The sequence below is a fragment of the Cetorhinus maximus genome, chromosome 28, assembly GCF_964194155.1.
Source record: "Cetorhinus maximus chromosome 28, sCetMax3.hap1.1, whole genome shotgun sequence".
NCBI lineage: Eukaryota > Metazoa > Chordata > Chondrichthyes > Lamniformes > Cetorhinidae > Cetorhinus > Cetorhinus maximus.
In genome coordinates, this window is record NC_135906.1 from 16,167,909 (window position 1) to 16,187,085 (window position 19,177).

At 45.9% G+C, this 19,177-nt stretch overlaps 1 protein-coding gene across 1 annotated transcript in view; it reads left to right on the forward strand.

The window, feature by feature from the left end:
- Positions 1-19,177, forward strand: part of pde4a (phosphodiesterase 4A, cAMP-specific) — a 416,509-nt gene that overhangs the window by 64,813 nt on the left and 332,519 nt on the right. The gene's annotated exons all lie outside the window — the stretch shown is intronic.

The window sequence follows — 19,177 nt, forward strand, 5'->3', positions numbered from 1 at the left end:
TGAGGATGACTTGCTTCCAATCTGGTTCCATAAGTTCTCAGCGGATGATAAGTTCAATGCGCAATCTGCAGGTTCTGCCACATGCGGGGAAGGTGGTGCTTGAAGGGTTGATAGATGGGTTGTTTGGAAGTTTGTGTGCTTCCTGTGATGCCTCGACTTCGTCTCTGCATGTTCCCAATGAAGTGTCTCAATGTGTTCAGTGCCTTCCTGAATGAGCAATCTCCATTTTGGTTGGTCACGAGCCAGGGTCCCCGATAAGTCGGTGGGTATGTTTGACCTCTTCAAGGAGGCTTCGAAGACACTCTGAAAGTGTTTCCACTGTCATCTTGGGATTCTCCTGCCGTGACCAAATTCAGAGTAGAGCAGTTACTTTTGGAGTCAGGTGTCAGGCATACAAGTGACATGGCCCACCCAGCAGAGCTAGTTTTGAGTGATTAACGCCTTGATGCTGGGCAACTTAGCTTTGGAGAGGATGCTGCTGTTGGACCGCCTTTCTTGCCACTGGATTTGGAGGATCTTGTGAAGGCACCGCTGGTAGTACTTCTCCAGTGCTTTGAGGTAGCTGCTGTAGGTTGTGCAAGTCTCTGAAGCATATAAGAGAGCGAGGATAACTGCTGCCCGGTAAACCAGGACCTTCATCTCAGGCTTGAGATCCTGGTCTTCAAATACTCTTTTCTTCAGTCAGCAGAAGGCTGAGCTGACACATTAGAGGTGCTGTTGAATTTCATTGCCTATGTCAGCCTTCATCAAGAGAGGCTCCCAAGATATGAAAATGGTCCATATTTCCCAGGATTTCACCATTGACCTTAATCGGTGTGGGGAGGTGTGCTGTGGAAGCTGGTTAGAAGAGGACCTTCATTTTCTGGGTGTTTAGTGAAAGGCCCATTTTTTCATATGCTTTGGAGAAGAAGTCAATGACCTAGAGCTGTTGCTGAGTGAGTGCGCACACAAGTGTCATCTTTATACTGAAGCTCGATGACTGAGGTTGGAGTGATTTCAGTTTTGGGTTGAAGGCAGTATAGGTTGAACTGTTTTCTATCTGTTCTGTAGATTTTCTCCATACCTGTGGGTAATTTGCTTTAGGTGAGGTGGAGTATTACAGTGAAGAAAATGGAGAAGAGAGTTGAGGCAATGACACAACTTGTCTGACCCCAGTTTTCACTGAGATAGGGTCTGTGGTGGTTCCATTGGTGAGGATCATGACTTGCATGTCATCATGGAGTAGGCAGAGGATGGTGACAAATTTCTGAGGGCAGCCCTTTTTGCAGAGGATACTCCATACGCTTTCATGGTTGACAATTGAATCAAAGGCCTTTTGAAAGGCCATGTACGATGGTTGGTGCTGTTCTTTGCACTTTCTTGAATTTTCTGTGCAGTGGTGTCTGTGGCACCTCTCGATGGGTGAAAACTGCACTATGACTGTTGGAGGAGTTCCTCAGCCACAGAAGGAGGCAATTGAGGAGGATCCTTGCAATGATCTTCCCTGTTGCAGACAGCAGGGAGTCTCCTCTGTAGTTACGGCAGTTGGACTTGTCTCCCTCCTTGATCACGGTCATGATCACAGTGTCCCTGAGATCCCCTGGCATGTGTTCTTCTTCCCAGTTGAGATGTGGCTGTGCAGCCATGCCAGGAGTGACCTGTGCTGTGTTTCACAATTTGAGCAGAGATTCCATCTGCTCCAGGGGCTTTGTGGTTCTGCAGCTGTTGAATACTTTTTCAATTTTGTTCTTGACCAGGATAATGCTGAGACGAGCCAGTTGGGGTATTGAGGAATGGAGTTCAGGATGTTCAAGTCGAACTCAGAGTCTTAGTTGAGGAGTTCTTTAAAATATTCTCTCCAGCGAGCACTGACTGTCTCCCTGTCCTTGCTTGGCTGTCAATGGGGTGAGCCCTTGAGTACTTGGGCCATAGATCACCTTGACAGCACAGAAGAACTATGCATGTTGTTGGTGTACGCAAGTTGTTGGGTCTCCTGAGCTCTTTCTACCCACCATTTGTTCTTTATGTCACAGGTTTTAAGCTGTACTTCTGCCTTCAGCTGCCTGTGGCACTGCTGCTTTTCTTTTGAGTCCTTTTTCTTGGTGAAGTTTCCAGCCAGTGAAAGCTTTGTGCTTAGACTTGATTAGGCCCTGTATTCCTTCGTTGTTTTCATCAAATCAGCCACAGTGTTTTCTGGTGGAGAGTGTTAGGAAATAAGTTATATAGGTATCTGTGGGTGTTAGGAATGAGTTTAAGCTTTAAAATTTAAGTTTGATTTGTATTTCTGTATTTGTGTGTTAAGAAAGGTCAAATGGAGTTTAGTTTCACTTTAAAATTTCTAACAAGGTTTTTACGACTGTTATAACTCGGTTAAACAAACAAGAGCAGAAGAATTGGGCTGTTGCCTAGCAACAGGGATCCAGAGAGGCAGGTCCCCCGCACACACACACACAGAAGAAGAGAAGCAGCAGTGTGTTTTGGAGGCAGTTTGAGTGCAGTTGGTTCTGAAGGTTGCTGCTAGGAGAGACTGGAGCAAAGGGAGCAGTTATCCAGTCCTAACCTAAAGAAAAACCCCAAAAATCCAGGGGAGTGGAACAGCGGAAAGTCCCAAGCAGCCCTTGTAATCAAAGGAAGGACAGGAACTGGAAAAGGCCCTTCTAAGTGAAGTTAAGAGTGAGGGGCAGAGAGAAAGGCTCCAAGCTTCAGATGTAAATAACAAAAGCTGCATGAAGCAGATTTAAAGCGAGAACAACTTGCAAGAGGCAAGAAGGTCCAAAGAGACAAATGAAGGTCTGTAACTCTTTGCTATGGGCATATGAAGCAGTGGTACTGTTGATGGCTGAGTCGGTGAGAGAGAGTGCGTGGAAGATAGCTTGAATGCATGTGGTGACCCAGGGAAGAGGAACATCGGAAGGAGAGTTCAAAACCCTGGAGGTGAACCCTTGCAGAAGGCGTCTGAGAGAAAGTGTCGATTTGGGAGAAGGTTCCAAAACGAGTTCTTATCAAGTGGAGATTAGAAACCCTTGTGTGAAAGACAGAGTTCAGTTGGACTGGCTGGCTCACAGTGTGACAAGCGTCTGGGGGGAGTTGATGAGAAATCCATAGCATCTGTTTGGGGTGGCATCTGTCACTTGTTTGCAAAGTGTGGTGTGTCTGACCACAGGATGCCTGTTGGTACATGGACTGTGTACTTACTGTGGACATTAGAGTATAAGATAGCTTTTATAACTTGTGTTATCCTTACAAATCTGTATACATCGCTAAAGGTATAGTTGTTGGTGATGGAGTATTGTAATGTAGTTCATCTTTTCTTTTTTAATAAATGTTTTATTCTTTTGTTTAAAGTTCATCAGCTCACTCCCGTGACTCTGTTCAGCAGCTACTCTCCATGTATCTAAACAAACAAATAAAAGTTAGGATCTACTAAGCTGGGTTCCACCCTGGGATCAGGCTTGTCCAGGGGTAATCTCAGCTGGGGATCATAACAAGAGAACAGGCATCTCTTCACAAGTGCTTGTTTTGGTGGACTTTAGGGTCGGCCAGACACTATGGGCACATTGTGGCTCCTGGTGGCTGGAGATTGAGAGGTTGACAGTGAGGTGTTGACTGAGAAAGGCCACCTTGGTGGGAGCTTTGAGGCCTTTGATGTTAATTTTCTTGCGGTATTGCTTCTGTTGCCTCCGCTGTTTGGGGGCTAGGCTGAAGTAGATGGTAGATCAGATAAGGTGGTGATTAGTCCAGGAGTCACCAGTACCTGTCATGGCATGGGTGATGTGGACATCTCTGCATTCCCTTGCTCGAACAATGATATAGTCAAGAAAGTGCCAGTGTTTGGACCGTGAGTGTTGCCATGAGGTCTTGTGCTTGCTTCACTGGCGGAACAGGGTGTTGGTTATGACATGTTCTAGACATTTCATCAGGAGGAGCACTTCGTTGGAGCTTACTTTCCTTACTCCTTCCTTGCCTAAAACACCGTTTCAGAGACTACTGAACTACAGTCAATGTACTAAAGTAACAATGTATTGTTATCAGCACATGGAGAAACGAAGAATACTGGAGTCAGGCCTATTGCCTCCGGAAACAGTGTGGAGACAGCCACAGGGGCTGCCGAGTGCCAAGGTGGGCTATTTAAAAGACCTGCTGGGACTTCCTCCCAGTTGTAATGAAAACAGTAAGGCATTTTAGCCCTCACACGCTTCCCATGCCCCATCCATGCCAACTCATGCCACTTCCATGACCCCTCATACCTTCCATGCCAATCTATGTCCCTCTTCCCACCCTGATAGCTGCATGTAGCCTCCATGCCAACTTAGTGCCAGCTCATGCCAACCCATGACCCCCTGCTCATCCCCATGACCCCACCAAGCTCCATGGCCCCTCATACCTTCCATGCCAATTTATGCCCCTCTTCCCACCCTGAAGGCCTCTTGTAGCCTCTATGCCAACTTAGTGCCAACCCATGACCCTCTGCTCATCCCCATGGCCCGCTAAAACCCCAATGCCAATTCATGACACCCCCTCCACCCTTTGCCTTTACATCCTCCATGCCAACTCACCCAGTGCTCATCATGGCAGACCTCAGGAGCCATGCTGAGATGAAATAAGTTCAAGGTGTCCATTACAGACTTCAGTATATTAAAAATAAGTCCCATTGACAGAAGCCCATTCAACACATTTAAATCCCTTCAAGTACTTAATCCCTTATAAAAACAAACATTTGTATTCATAGCCACACATCAAAGACAGCCAATCCGTTTATAACCTCTTGGAGATGTCAGAATGTCAACTTGCAGCACCCCCCCCTCCAAACCCCTACTGTGATAAATATAGGTTGTGGAAGCAGTCAAGTAATACTACTACTTCAATAACAGCCCCAGGCTTGTGTCAACAAATAGCTATTGAAGTTACAAGCACGATGTTTTTTCAACTGAGAGACACAGCAGGCTTTTTTTTTCAAAATTTAAAGCACGGGGAATTTAAATGATGCAACAGCTTGAAAGTTCCACAGACCTTACCCATCTTTACACACATTCATGTCTACTCCTAAAAATCCCAAAAGGGTACCTGACCTCTCCAAAGAACTCTGGTAGGTTGAGACCTTTTCTTCAAATGTGTAAATCCCACAAGTCATGTTACAAAAATCCCAGTGATAAAAATTGCTTCTGAGTGAAGGCAGCTGCACTTTTAACATGCAGTTACCTCCATAAACAGCACATGTGCAAATTTGGGAGACTGATGATGCCTTAGAGGCATTTGGGAAGTTTGACATTCAGTAGTTTTTCTAAAAGGCACTAGCAAAGAGAAAAGAATCAGCTGCATTTTTTGTGGGCGAGAGAGAAAGATTTAGATATTTTCAATAACTGGGAGATGAGTTGAGTGCAGATGACAGTAAAAACTCAGACAATTTTTTTGAGAAGTTCAGCACACATCTCCAGCCAAAGTCAAGCTACCAGATTCATCAATATGAATTTTAAAGCTAGGGCAGGAATCAGATGAACCAGTTGATAATTTCTTAGAGAAATGTAGCCAGCAAGTGTAAATTCAGAGAAACAGATGAAAGACTGGAAGACCAACTCATTTGGGGCTTTGCACACCCTGACATATGAAAAGCTTTGATTGGAAAGGACAAGCTCACAACATTGTAGGCTGTAGACACTGCCAGCATGCATAATGCCATGAATAGATAGATGAAGACGCTGACCACCCAAATGGCTAGCCTTCAGTGAGCCAAGAGAAAAACAACAGGGTTGATGTAGTGAAACAGCAACAAAATAGTGCACACCAGACAGAGAGAAAGACATGCAGGAGCTGTAGATGACCACATGAGTTCACAGGCAGAAGGAAATGTCCCACATATGGATCAAACTGCAGAGCTTGTGGAAAGACCAATGACTGGGAACAAATGTGCAGAACAAAGAAAGATGATGGTAAAGGAGTTACCAGATGCAAAGCAGCAGAGAAAAGAAATTCACACATCCATTCAGATCAGGAAGAAGGTAAGAGATAAGCCCACAACCATAAATCTGAAGCTGAAACTTAATACTGGCGCATGGTGTAGTATCACCGTGCTCAGACTATACCAGAAGATCTTTCCTGAAAATTTGAAAGAAAATGGCTACCTAAAGAAAGATGCTCTGAAACCGAGCAACATCATGCCTGGGGCATAAGGTGGAATTGAGTTCTGACAGCTGGAATGACCCAAATCAGAAGGACACAGAAAGAAAAAGATGTTAACTGCATGTTCTATGTCACTGAAACAGGGAGTCCTGCAATCCTAGAGTTGAGCAGTTGCAAAGAGGTTCAGCTAATCTCAGTAAACCATGAGATGAAGGAGGCACCACTGAAGGTTGAAGGTAGTACACCCAGTGAAAACTGGCCTCCGATCAGAAACAAGCAAGATCTAGTCCAAATGTATTCAGAGTGTTTTGATGAGACATTTGGATGCTTTGAAGATTTTGAGTGTCACATCACTATTGATCCAGAGAAGAAACCAGTGATTCATTCCCTAAGGACAGTACCAATAGAACTAAAAGGAAAGCTTGAAAAAGAGCTTCAAGAGATGGAAGAAAAGAAAATGATTGCCAGATTGCCAACATTCTGGCAACCGTATTGAAAGCTTGTGCTCCAGAACTGCCATGCCCCTAGCTAAGCGGTTCCAATACAGCTACAAAACTGGCATCTACCCGGCAATGTGGAAAATTGTCCAGGGATGTCCCATCCACAAAAGCAGGACAAATCCAATGCAGCCAATTACCGCCCCATCAGTCTACACTCGATCATCAACAAAGTGATGGAAGGTGTTGTCAACAGTGCAACCAAACAGCATTTACACAGCAATAACCTTCTCAATGATGCTTAGTTTGGGTTCTGCCAGGGCCACTCGGCTCCTGACCTCATCACGACCTTGATCCAAACATGGACAAAAGAGCTGAACTCAAGAGGAGGCGAGAGTGACTGCCCTTGACATCAAGGCAGCATTTGACTGAGTGTGCATCAAGATTCCCTAACTAGCACAAAGAAAGAAGGCTGTAGTTCTTGGAGGTCAATCATCTCACTCCTGGGATTTTGCTGCAGGAGTTCCTCAGGGTAGTGTCCTAGGCCCAACCATCTTAAGTGGCTTCATCAATGACCTTCTCTCCATCATAAGGTCAGAAGTGGGAATGTTCGCTGATGATTGCACAATGATTAGCACAATTCACGACTCCTCAGATACTGAAGCAGCTGGTATCCTTCTGCAGCAAGACCTGAACATCAGCAATGCAAGTGGCAGGCGATGGCGAATCTCCAACAAGAGATAATCTAAGCATCGCCCCTTGAGATTCAATGACACTATGATCACTGAATCCCCCACGATGAACATCCAGCCATATAAATACTGTGGCTACAAGAGCAGGGTAGAGGCTGAGAATTCCTGCTGCATCCTGTCACGAATGATAGTGGACAATTAAACAACTCACTGGAGGAGGTGGTTCCACAAATATCCCCATCCTCAGTGATGGGGGAGCCCATTACATCAGTGCAAAAGATAAGGCTGAAGCATTTGCTACAATCATCAGCCATAAGTGCTAAGTGCATGATCCATCTCAACCTCCCCTATAGGTCCCCAGCATCACAGATGTCAGTCTTCAGCCAATTTGATTCAGTCCACGTGATATCAAGAAACGACTGAAGGCACTGGATACTGCAAAGGCTATGGGCCCTGACAGTATTTCGGCAATAGTAGTGAAGACTTGTGCTCCAGAACTTGCCGTGCCCCTAGCTAAGCTGTTCCAGTACGGCTACAACACTAGCATCTACCCAGCTATGTGGAAAATTGTCCAGGTATGCCCTGCACATGAAAAGCAGGATAAATCCAACCAGGCCAATTACTGCCTCATCAGTCTACTCTCGATCATCAGTAAAGTAATGGAAGGGGTCATCAAAAGTGCTATCAAGTGGCACTTGCTTAGCAATAACCTGCTCACTGACACCCAGTTTGGGTTCTGCCAGGGCCACTCAGTTCCTGACCTCATTACAGCCTTGGTTCAAACATGGAAAAAATGCTGAACTCCTGAGGTGAGGTGAGAGTGACTGCCTTTGACATCAAGGCAGCATTTGACTGTGTGGGGCATCAGGGAGCCCTAGCAAAACTGGAGTCAATGGATATCATGGGGAAAACTCTCCGCTGGTTGGAATCTTGGCTAGCACAAAGAAAGATGTTTGTGTTTGTTGGTCAGTCATCTCAGCTCCAGGACATCACTGCAGGAATTCCTCAGGATGGTGTCGTAGGTCCAACCATCTTCAGCTGCTTCATCAATGACCTTCCTTCCATCATAAGGTCAGAAATGGGGATGTTCACTGTTGATTGCACAATGTTCAGCACCATTCGTGACTCTTCAGATATTGAAGCAGTCCATGCCCAAATGCAGCAAGACCTGGACAATGCCCAGGCTTGGGCTGACAAGTGGTAAGTAACATTCACGACACACAAGGCAATGACCATCTCCAACAAGAGAGAATCTAACCATCGCCCCTTGACATTCAATGGCATTACCATCATTGAATCCCCCACTATCAACATCCTGGGGGCTACCAGTGATCAGAAATTTAACTGGCCTCACCATATAAATACTGTGGCAACAAGAGCAGGTCAGAGGCTAGGAACCCTGTGAGGAGTAACTCACCTCCTGACTTTCCAAAGCCTGTCCACCATCTGCCAGACACAAGTCAGGAGTGTGATGGAAGACTCCCCACTTGCCTGGATGAGTGCAGCTCCAACAACACATCCACAATAACGCAGCCGTTTGATTGGCACCACATCCAGAAACATTCACTCTCTCCACCACCGACGCACAGTAGCAGCAGTGTGTACCATCTACAAGATGCACTGCAGGAATTCACCAAGGCTCCTTAGTGACTCACCATCCTGACTTGGAAATATATTGCCGTTCCTTTCTGTTCTGGCTCAAAATCCTAGAGCTCCTTTCCTAACAGCACTGTGGGTGTACCTACACCACATGGACTGCAGCAATTCAAGAAGGCAGCTCACCACCATATTCCCAAAGGCAATTAGGGATGGGCGATAAATGCTGGCCGAAACAACAAAGCCCACATCCCGTGACTGAGTAAAAAATAAAATTCTGCGGCAAGTAACTCACCTCCTGACTCCCCAAAGCCTGTCCACCATCTACAAGGTACAAGTCAGGAGTGTGATGGAATACTCTCCACTTGCCTGGATGAGTGCAGCTCCAACAACACTGAAGAAGCTTGACACCATCTGGGACAAAGCAGCCCCCTTGATTGGCACCCAATCCACCACCTTCAGCATTCACTCCTTCCACCACCATGCACAGTAGCAGCAGTACGTACCATCTACAAGATGTACTGCAGGAACTCACCAAAGCCCCTTAGACAGCACCTTCCAAACCTGTGACCTCTACCACCTAGAAGGACAAGGGCAGCAGATGCATGGGAACACCACCACCTGCAAGTTCCTCTCCAAGCCACTTACAGCCCTGACATGGAAATATGTCACTGTTCCTTCACTGTTGCTGGGTCAAAATCCTGGAACTCCCTTCTTAACAGCACTGTGGGTGTACCTACACCACATGGACTGCAGTCGTTCCAGAAGGCAGCTCACCACCGCCTTCTCAAGGGCAATTAGGGATAGGCAATAAGTGCTGACCTAACCAGCGCCATCCATATCCCATGAATGAGTTTTTAAAAAGTCACAAAGCCTGCCATTATTGTGAGAAGCCAAATGGATAGCTACAAATTTGCCTGGATCCCAAAGATTCTAACCAAACAATGAAGAGGAATCATTACCCTATTCCAACGCTGGAAGTAATCACACCAGCACTTCCGGGGGAAAAAGTTTTCAGCAAGCTCGACACCAGAAATAGCTACTGAAACATGAAGCTTGATGAGGAATCTTCGCTGTTGACAGCATTGAATGCACCCTTTGGCTGGTACAAGTTCCTGAGCCTACATTTTGGCCTTATAGTAAGCCAGAATGTGTTGTAGCAGAAAGTAGACAAGACATAGAAGGGATGTAAAGGAGCAGTTAGCATTGCTGACGATATCCAGATCTATGGTGCAGATGAAAAAGACCGTGACTACCAGCTACATGAAGCAGGTAGAGTGCTAGGAAAGCTAGGATCCAGCTAAATGCTGACAAATACATTGTGAAGGTGACAGAATGCCAGTACTTCAGAATAGTGTACATACCTAATAGAGCTAAACTGAGTCCAGAAAAAGTCACAGCTATATCTGAGATGGAAGCTTCAAGAGACAATTAGGAGCTGAAAAGATTCTTTGGCTTGGTCGAGTATATGCTTCTTTTTATACCTCACATGTCGGAGCACACAGCAAACCTACAAGAGCTGATGAGAGAAGATGCTGAGCACCTGTGATCAGTCATATAGGATGAGTGTCAGCTGTTATGACCGGGCGAGGTTCCCCCAATTTGTTATGACCCCAGATGAGGAGGGATGAACTGGCTCCCATTCTTTATTCAACCCCCTCGGTTAGTCACAACAAGGTTAATTTAAAAAGGATCTCTTCCCTTGTGGATACCTTTTCGCAGTCCAAATGTATTTATGTTTTAAAAGGAGCCAATTTAACCAGGCTGTTTTGAGCCAAAGAAAGGGTGAGTTTGTTAGTTACTAAACGGAGGAAAAATAATAAAAACGCCACACACATACACACAGATTAGAAATGAGAAAATCGAGTCCAAAAATAAAAGTTAAAAAGATATGCAAATCAGTCCTTTGGCTTGCCCTTGAGGAGTGGATGGCGAAACATTGCAGTCATTAAGTTGGGGTGATTCCAGTAGAGCTGACTTTGGCAGTTGAGCAGTTGGGTTGGAGATTCTTGGTTCTGCAGGTTAGCTGAAAGGAGCTGTCCTGTTTCCTTTTCAACTGTGGCTTTGCTAACTTATGACTTGCTTCCAACAATCAGAGAGAAAAAGAGTTATTTTTTTACCTGCAAGCGCAGGGATGTCCAGTTGGTGTTCTTCAGCTTTGACCTTTACAACACACACACACCAGAACAGAACACCAGACTAGCGCACAGAGCTAGGGTTGCTGTTGGCTTTTTTAACCCCCTTTCCTTGTGTATCCCTGGGAGGGAAAAACAAACATGTATTTCGCCCACATCTGTTTTCTTTTCAGCTCAGTTCATGTTCACAGTCTGGGATATAACTCAATAGGAGGTGGTTTTGGCTGAGATGGTAATCATTTTACATTATCCCCGCAAGCACAGGAGATTACAGTTCAGTTTGCATTGTATATTTTCCTTTGACGTGCCTCTGTCTGTAGTAGGCCATGTCACACCCTTTAGATGCAACATTCCGCTCTCTCTGAACTAGTTGGTCAAGTAATACACATAGGAATTCTCCAGCAAGTGGTTACCTTACGGTCTTAGCCAGCTTTTGCTTATATGTCCTTTTTTTAAAAAAACACGCCTTACTTCAAAGTTCAATATGTCCATAAGTAATTCGGGGACAGGATCTGTGACCATGACACAGCAAACCCAAAGAAGTAGTATGCTAAGAGACAAGTCTGTCATACTTGAACAAAAAGAAACCTGTCATTCTGCAAGTAGATGCTCCTACAGAAGGACTGAGAATGATGAATACCAAATCCATGAGGTGGAGGAACAGCATCCTACTACCTAAGCAATGCTGTGAATAATGATTTTGAGCAAAGGAAACAAGCTATAAAAGATGCTTAAGGTGTTCAGTTTAATTATGAAAATCTTTTGTTCAGACATAAAAATAGTTAATGATTGAAAGGTTATGTTGATATAAAGAGGCATGATTTTTTTAAAGGAAAGAGGGATGTTATATTGTTATATTATGTGAGAAGAGCTAGGAATTATATTATGTGCATGTATATATAAGTATCTAGGATGCTACATCACTCACCATTGCACTATGTTTGGTCAGTGTATCAAAACAACAATATATCATTCCACAGCACATGGAGAGATGAAAAATACATGAAGTGTCAGCTCCAATTCTGTCGTGTCTAGAAGTGTGATTATTTTGAACTTCTGGCAACCATAAGACACCACACTGCCCTACCATTACTCAGGCCAGTACAACATGGATTACATGCAGAATAAAGCTCCTTTCATTCTGTCCATTACCACACCTTAATTGCAACCAAAAATCTCCATTTGCCTCTGCATATCCTTATGGTTTCTTATAGTGAAATTGCAGTTTAGTGTTGAACTCTGAAAAGACTTGTGCCCACTAGGCTTGATCCATCTAAAGAATAGCCAAAGATCCTCACAGCTGACATAGTGAAAAGATGAGGCCATCAGTCTGTGAGCCAAGGCCATGGGTACCAACTCATACGGACATACATATTACGAGAGGAGTAGGCCACTCACTCCTCGAGCCTGCTCTGCCATTCAATAAGATCATGGCTGATCTGAATGTAACCTCAATCCCACATCCCTGCCTACCCCTGATAACCTTTCACTCCCTTGTTAATGAAGAATCTATCTAGCTCTGCCTTAAAAATATTCAAAGACTCTGCTTCCACTGCCTTTTGAGGAAGAGAGTTACAAAGCCTTACAACCCTCTGAGAGAAATGATTTCTCCTCATGTCTGTCTTAAATGAGCGACCCCTTATTTTTTTAAGGACCACGTCCTCCTTTGGCTTCATGATCCCTATCATGGAACTGCCAGGATCAGTTTTTTCATCAACACACGTTAAAAGTTCAAAGACACTGCATGGATTAGGAATTCTGGGAGTGGTTTAACCCATTTGGATTCTGTACAACAAAGGGGTTTGACCCCTGAATTCTATACAATCCAAAGAGGTTCAACCCCCCCCACCACCACCACCAGATTCTGTACAAGGCAAGGTAAGGGGATTTCTTCTCTGGATTCTATACAGCAAAGGGGTTTGGCCCATGGATTCTATACAGCAAAGGGGATTTCGTCCCTGGTTTCTATGCAGCAAAGGAGGATTCTGTACACTGCAAAGGAATTTGACTCCTAGATTTTGTACAGTGCAAAGGGATTTGACTTTTTGATTCTGTACAGTGCAAAGGGTTTTGACTCCTGGATTCTGTACTGTGCAAAGAGTTTTGACTCCTGGATTCTGTACAGTGCAAATGGTTTTAACTCTCTAGATTCTGTACAGTGGAAAGGCCCATGGGTTCTGTACAGTGCAAAGGGTTTTGGCCCCTGGATTCTGTACAGTGCAAAGGGGTTTGATCCCTTGGATTTTGTACAGTGCAAAGGGGTTTGATCCCTTGGACTCTGTACGGTGTGAATAAATGGAAAGGTATGTGGTGAGTGGGGAAGAGATCAGTTCATTGAAATTCTGTAAAAGGACAGTGAAAGGAGTTATAAGTATCATTTGGAATTGGTGAGAAACTCTAATTCTCATTTAACAGTCCCATTTTAAAATTATCTTGATGACATTAATTCAAAGGTGATTAGGTAGAACATGAATAAAATAACCATGAGTAAACTGATCTGCGAAGTATAACACTGACAACCTGGAGCCATTCAAGAGATGCACAGATAATGTCACATCTGAAAATGTTGACCTTTTCAAGCAGTACTGTTCATTCCATTAAAACAGAGTTGGATGCAGTGTGAGGAGCTGTCTGTTGCTTTAATCAGCAGATTGGTGCCCTAAACCACACTACAACAGTGATACACTTATTAGAAAATAAATCCAAACAACTGAGCTCCAGCTGTTACTTCATGAACCAATTCTAACATTTAAAGCCCTGTTTGCTGCTCTCATTCAGCGATCCAGCTGCTAATGAGGAATAGTCTGCTCAGGATTGGAACGCTTGCCTATCTGGTGCCATTGGCGGCGAGCATCATGGCGGGGGAGAGAATTCGGCGTGAGGGGCAGAAATCGGTTTCACGCTAGCATGAAATCACAGTGGGATCATCCGATAATGTACATCATTGCGAAATGCGAATCCCACTGGAATTCGCATGAACGCGATTTGCATCCCTGTAATGGGGTGCAAAGTAAAGCCTGACCGAAATTGTCTATCCATGCCCAATATACCGTTACCCCGGCGGGAAAACACTCCGGCCCAGAACTCATCTGGACAAGTGTAACGTGCAGAAGTCAGGACTTGCCGTTAGGGCCTTGCTCAGATTGCGGACATCCAAGGAGAAGATGCTGGAGCCCTCCAACTACCAGACCCTGGAGGAGCACGTGCATTGCATGCTGGCTGGACTCTCACGCACATGGGTTCACCGTGAAGGAGCACTCGGAAGTTGGGAGGTCTCCATTGATGCTTCGGGTCTACTTCGGAACATCACAGTCTGGGCCATGGGCTGCTACAGACGATTAGCGAAAGGGGTGGAGAGGAAGGTCTAGCTGTGAGTGGGAGAATAAGATGCACCAGGTTGGGGGGGAAGGTGGGTGGTGGGAGAGGAAGATATAGGCGTCAGTGGGAGAGAAAGGTGTATCGGGTGGGTGAGGTTGGGAGGGGGGAACAAAGGTGTCGCAGGGGTGCGGTTGGGGGGAGATAAAGATTTTGGGGGTCGAAGGTGTCAGGGGGTGAGGTTAGGAGGGGGAAGGAGGGTTTCCAGGGGAAGGAAGGAGTATGGGGGGAGGAGGGTGTAATGGGTTAGAATGCGGCAAGTGGGGAGGTAGCTTTAAGAGGGGAGGAAGGTGTAAGGGAGGGAGTTCAGAGGGGGGAAGATGTCCAGGGGGAGGAAGGAGTTTGGAGGGGAGAAGGTGTCTAGAGGAAGAGGGACTAGGGGTGGAGGAGGGAGTAAGGGGGGGGAGTGTCTTGGGGAGCGTGCAAGGGAGGAGTCTGTGGAGTCAATGACTGCTCCCTGAGGAGCGAACTGAATGTGGACTTGGTAGGAGAGAATGGCCAGTGTGAGAGGGGGCATCGGTAATGGTAGATGGGACAGTGAGGGTGGTTGGTGGGGAGGCAGACACGGACCCTGGGGGTGGGAAGGAGGAGGTTGATGGGGATGGGATTTTCAGGAAGATAGGGAATGCAAACATTCACCTGGACATCCTGGAATGGCAAGGATTCGGGTTGGTAGGTGACAGTGGGGAGGTGGAAGGTGATGCTAGGATGGAGGAAAGGACATGGGTAATTGGGGGAGGGGAAAGGATGGTAGAGCTAACGATAAACTTGACAACTACCATTTCACAGAAATTAAAAGTGAGCGGAGCCTTGTGTTGGATGGGCACAGGTTACTGCATGGGAGTGCGATCAGTGGCTGGGTGGAGATGCAGGTCAGCTCAGATGGACAACTGAAAGAGAACCCCAGCAGGCAGCATTGAAAATGCTTGGGACCGTGAGACAAGTGTGATGGATGATGGCTCCGCATGTGTGGGAGAGTGCTTGCACGAAGTTCTGAAAGACCTTGCTGCACACATACTTCTCCCCCCAGAATCACTGCATGCAGCTGCTAGTGGGGGCGGATACAGGGGGAGGACTCGCAAACCCTGTCAATGAAGCTGAAAGACAACATTACACATTATTCAGTGAAAGTGAATGTACTTTCAGATTATAAAGTGACAAGATCTGTTCACCTGTGTACCACTTCTGATCAGAATTTCTTAATTTTTCTAGACACTACTTCTTCTAGGTGCTGCCCTGACATCCACAACAGGGATGGAGACAGCCTGTGAAACGGTTGGCCCTGTTGCCTCTGATGACTTTGGCATGCATCATCTGGAGAGCCAAGGCCTTGAGGGTCCCAGCTTGCTTTGGCTGTCCTCCTCTGGGCCAGTTGCTCCCTCTGCAGTGACAGAGCACAGGGTTGAGGGGATCACAGGCAAAGGGGACTTGGAGGGAGCAGACAGCCTATGAGATTACTGAGCGGGTGACCCAGGGGTGTCCAGCTGCTGCTCCTCCTCCCTTTGGGTGCCTGATGGCCCTGGCCTGACTCGTTGAGGGGAAAGAGCACCTGGAGGGACATCGAGGTGCCTCATTTCCCTCTCGCATTGCTGCTGCTGGAACTCACCCATGGCTACCACGATGAAGTGCAGGTCTGTGCGCATCTCCGCGTCCTGCTGGACCAGGGTCTCCATGGCATCTGCCATCCTTCCCATGGAGACCTCCATATGCGCACGCTTGGACACCACTTCATCAGAGAGCAGGCGGATGCACTCCTCTGACTCGCGTGCCACTCTGTTGAGGGCTTTCAACAACTCTGCATCATGTTTCCCCCACCTTCTGTTGAGTATCCACGATGAGTTGGAACCAAGAGGCTCGTCATCTGACTCAGACCTCACAGATGCCTCTTCCCCAGCAGGCTGAACCTGCCCCCTCCTGATGTGGACATGTGTCCATTTAATGACCACCAGATTATGAACCTAAGCCTGCTCTAGATCTACGTCCCACCGAGGTGTGTGTTTCTGAGCTGTTGGAGGCGTGGTAAGTGCTTCTTATTTCCAGCTCTTCAATAGAGTAGCTGTCATCTTGGCTGGAGGTGGGGGCGTCAATGGGGCTTTGGGACTGGCTGGCTGAGGGTGTCAGTCCCTTGGCAGAGCTCCCTGTAAACCAAAGTAGAGATAATTAGTGCATGGCAGCAGATTCAAAAGCAGGGGGAAGCACTCACAGTTGCGTTGAGAGAGGGATGATGCAGTGCAGGATCCTCACGTGGGTGGTTGCCGCCGACCTCACCGTCACCGCAGGCACGGTCCATGTCCTCACCAGTCAGCGCGATGGCATACTCCTCAAAGTGAGTGAGGGGCCTAATGTAGGCCACTCCACCCTGGTCTGGGACCTCTCCCTGCTAATGTGAGGGGGCTTCTCCTGCATGAAAACAGATGGAGAGAGTGTGAGCAGGACACAGGCACAGCGTGGAGTGTTTGTGTGGTGAGCGGAGCCATGAATGGGATTAGGATGCGAGCTCCTGAGGATATGAGCCTAATGGAGATGTGAGGGTGTGTTTGAGAGTTTGAGACACCTTGAGGTGTGAGATCCTTTTGGATGTGTGATTTTGGGACTGTGTGTGTTGAGAGTGATGAGGTGGTTGATTTACTCTGATGGAACGGATGGGATCATTCATCCTCTTCCTGCATGGGGCGGCTGACCTCCTCTGTACTCTGGTGGTGCTGACCGCCGCCGCCACCACCTCTCAGGTCGGATTAGTAACTGGTGGACCTCCTATGATCAGATCAGGGGGTAGAGGACATCACAGCAGCCTTCAGTGTCCAGCAGGCGCCCCAGAGAGGCGCCACTAAATTTTGGGGGGCTGTCGTCTTCTTTGCTTTCGGGGCCTTCTGTCGCCTGGAGCAGTCCTGTCCTGTAGACATGAAGTAGACTGCGCTCTGGTATAATTTAAATATGGTGCCCGGAACGAGGAAGCGCTGGCAAATCCGAGCCTGCCCGCCAGTGACTCAGCATGTTTCCTGGGAAGGGGATAATATGGAGCAAAAACCCGCCATTGTGGCCGGCGGGTGAAACATCTATTTTCACGCCCGCTGCCGCACTTAATGCAAATCTGGGACAATTCTGCCTTAATTCTCTATGCCTTATTGGTGATAAAAAAAAGTTCTCAGTGAGACAGATACTAATTTTCTTGAGAGCAGACTTCTGAGCTCTAATATCCTCCCATTAATTTCACATGATATATCGTGTAGGGGCTACTTTCAAATGTGTTTCCTCATTCACTTTGAATGAAAAATGTATGTTAATAGATTGCCTGTCAGTGGTTGTAATGGAATGGTTTTATCCACTTTAATACTATGATAATTGCTAACCCTGAGCATTCCCAGGTTTGTAATGAGTTGCTTTAGGCCAGTAATGACCATAGTAGTTGTATAGACTGATGGTTTTACTTTCAGTTTTCATCCCTGTCTAGATGCCTTTGCCCAAATGACATTCATGCTTTACATTTAGTTCATGTTGCTGATTTGACACAGGAATGAGGCATGAAGTATTGCATGGTGCATGATGAGTTGAGCATTTTTGGGGGTAGTTTTGTCAACTTCAGTCAGGAAAGACCCATTGCAAGTTTCACTACAAAGTATCCCATCTGCTGGCAGAGGGAGGAGTAATGATAGGACATAATATTCAAATGCAATGGGAAACTGAGCAACCAGACATGGAATAGGAATAAGAGGAGGGAGACTTAGAGAGAGAAAAAGCTGAAGTCAGCATCAGAGGCAGGGTAAGGATGGAAAGGAGAAGAAATAAACTCCTGCTGCCGCAATTTCCCATTCTTTAGCTTCATCAGAACAGGCAGCCACTCACTACTCACTGGAGACCTCATACCAACACTTGCAATCACCAGATGGCTGGTTTGGGTTGTTGAGATTTGAGTTTTATAGCAGTGCTTGTATTATTACTTGGGACAGACTGATTATGTAAAGAGTGCAGATTCAGATAAAATGTACTAGAAGCAGAATAGTCAGTCAGGGTTCCTGCTCCTGATCAATATTGTGACCCCTGCTGGAAAGTCTACTGGTGAACTTTGAATGACGGCAGATTATACTAAGGTATGAAGCCCCCTAATCTGTGTAGTCTCAAGATTGCTAATCCCAAGGCCACATGTGGGAGTGGAGCAGAGATAGAAAATGTGTTTAGATTGTTAAACAAGATGCAATTAAACACGGTGGATGGATGATGTCACAGGATGAAAATTACAGGTTAGTTCATGTTCTGACATCAGAACCAGAAAATGATATTGCTGGTTCATTTTAAAGGGTATTTGCTTAGAAGCTCATGTATCTACAACTATAATGAACAGAATTTCTGTAGTTCAAGAGTTCATTATGTGAAAATATTCAACTCCTCAGAAGGTTTACAAAAATAAACTGAAATTTTGCACTGCCAGAAATTCAATACTATTCCTCAGCATTTCAATATACTCCAGTGCTTGTGGGATTATTAATTCACCAGCTGACTCCATATTTAAAGCACTTTTTGGCCCAAGGCTTGAACTGTTAGCACTAAATGTTTTGTATTTAAAGCCTTTTGTGCTCCCACCCAACTATAAACTCATGGATGAACAATGTGGATGTTGCCCATAGCTAAGTGTCTTGAGTCCTTGAACTAACAAAAATTATTGAGTTGGAAACATAAATAAGAAGCAAGGTGATAACATCGCAGGGATAAAACCTCCACCAGTTTAAACAAGAAAGACTTGCATTTCTGTAGCACCTGTCACAACCTCATGACATCTCATCATGATGTTTCAAAGTGCTTTACAGCCAATGAAGTTCAGTTACTATTATAATGTAGGAAACATAGCAGC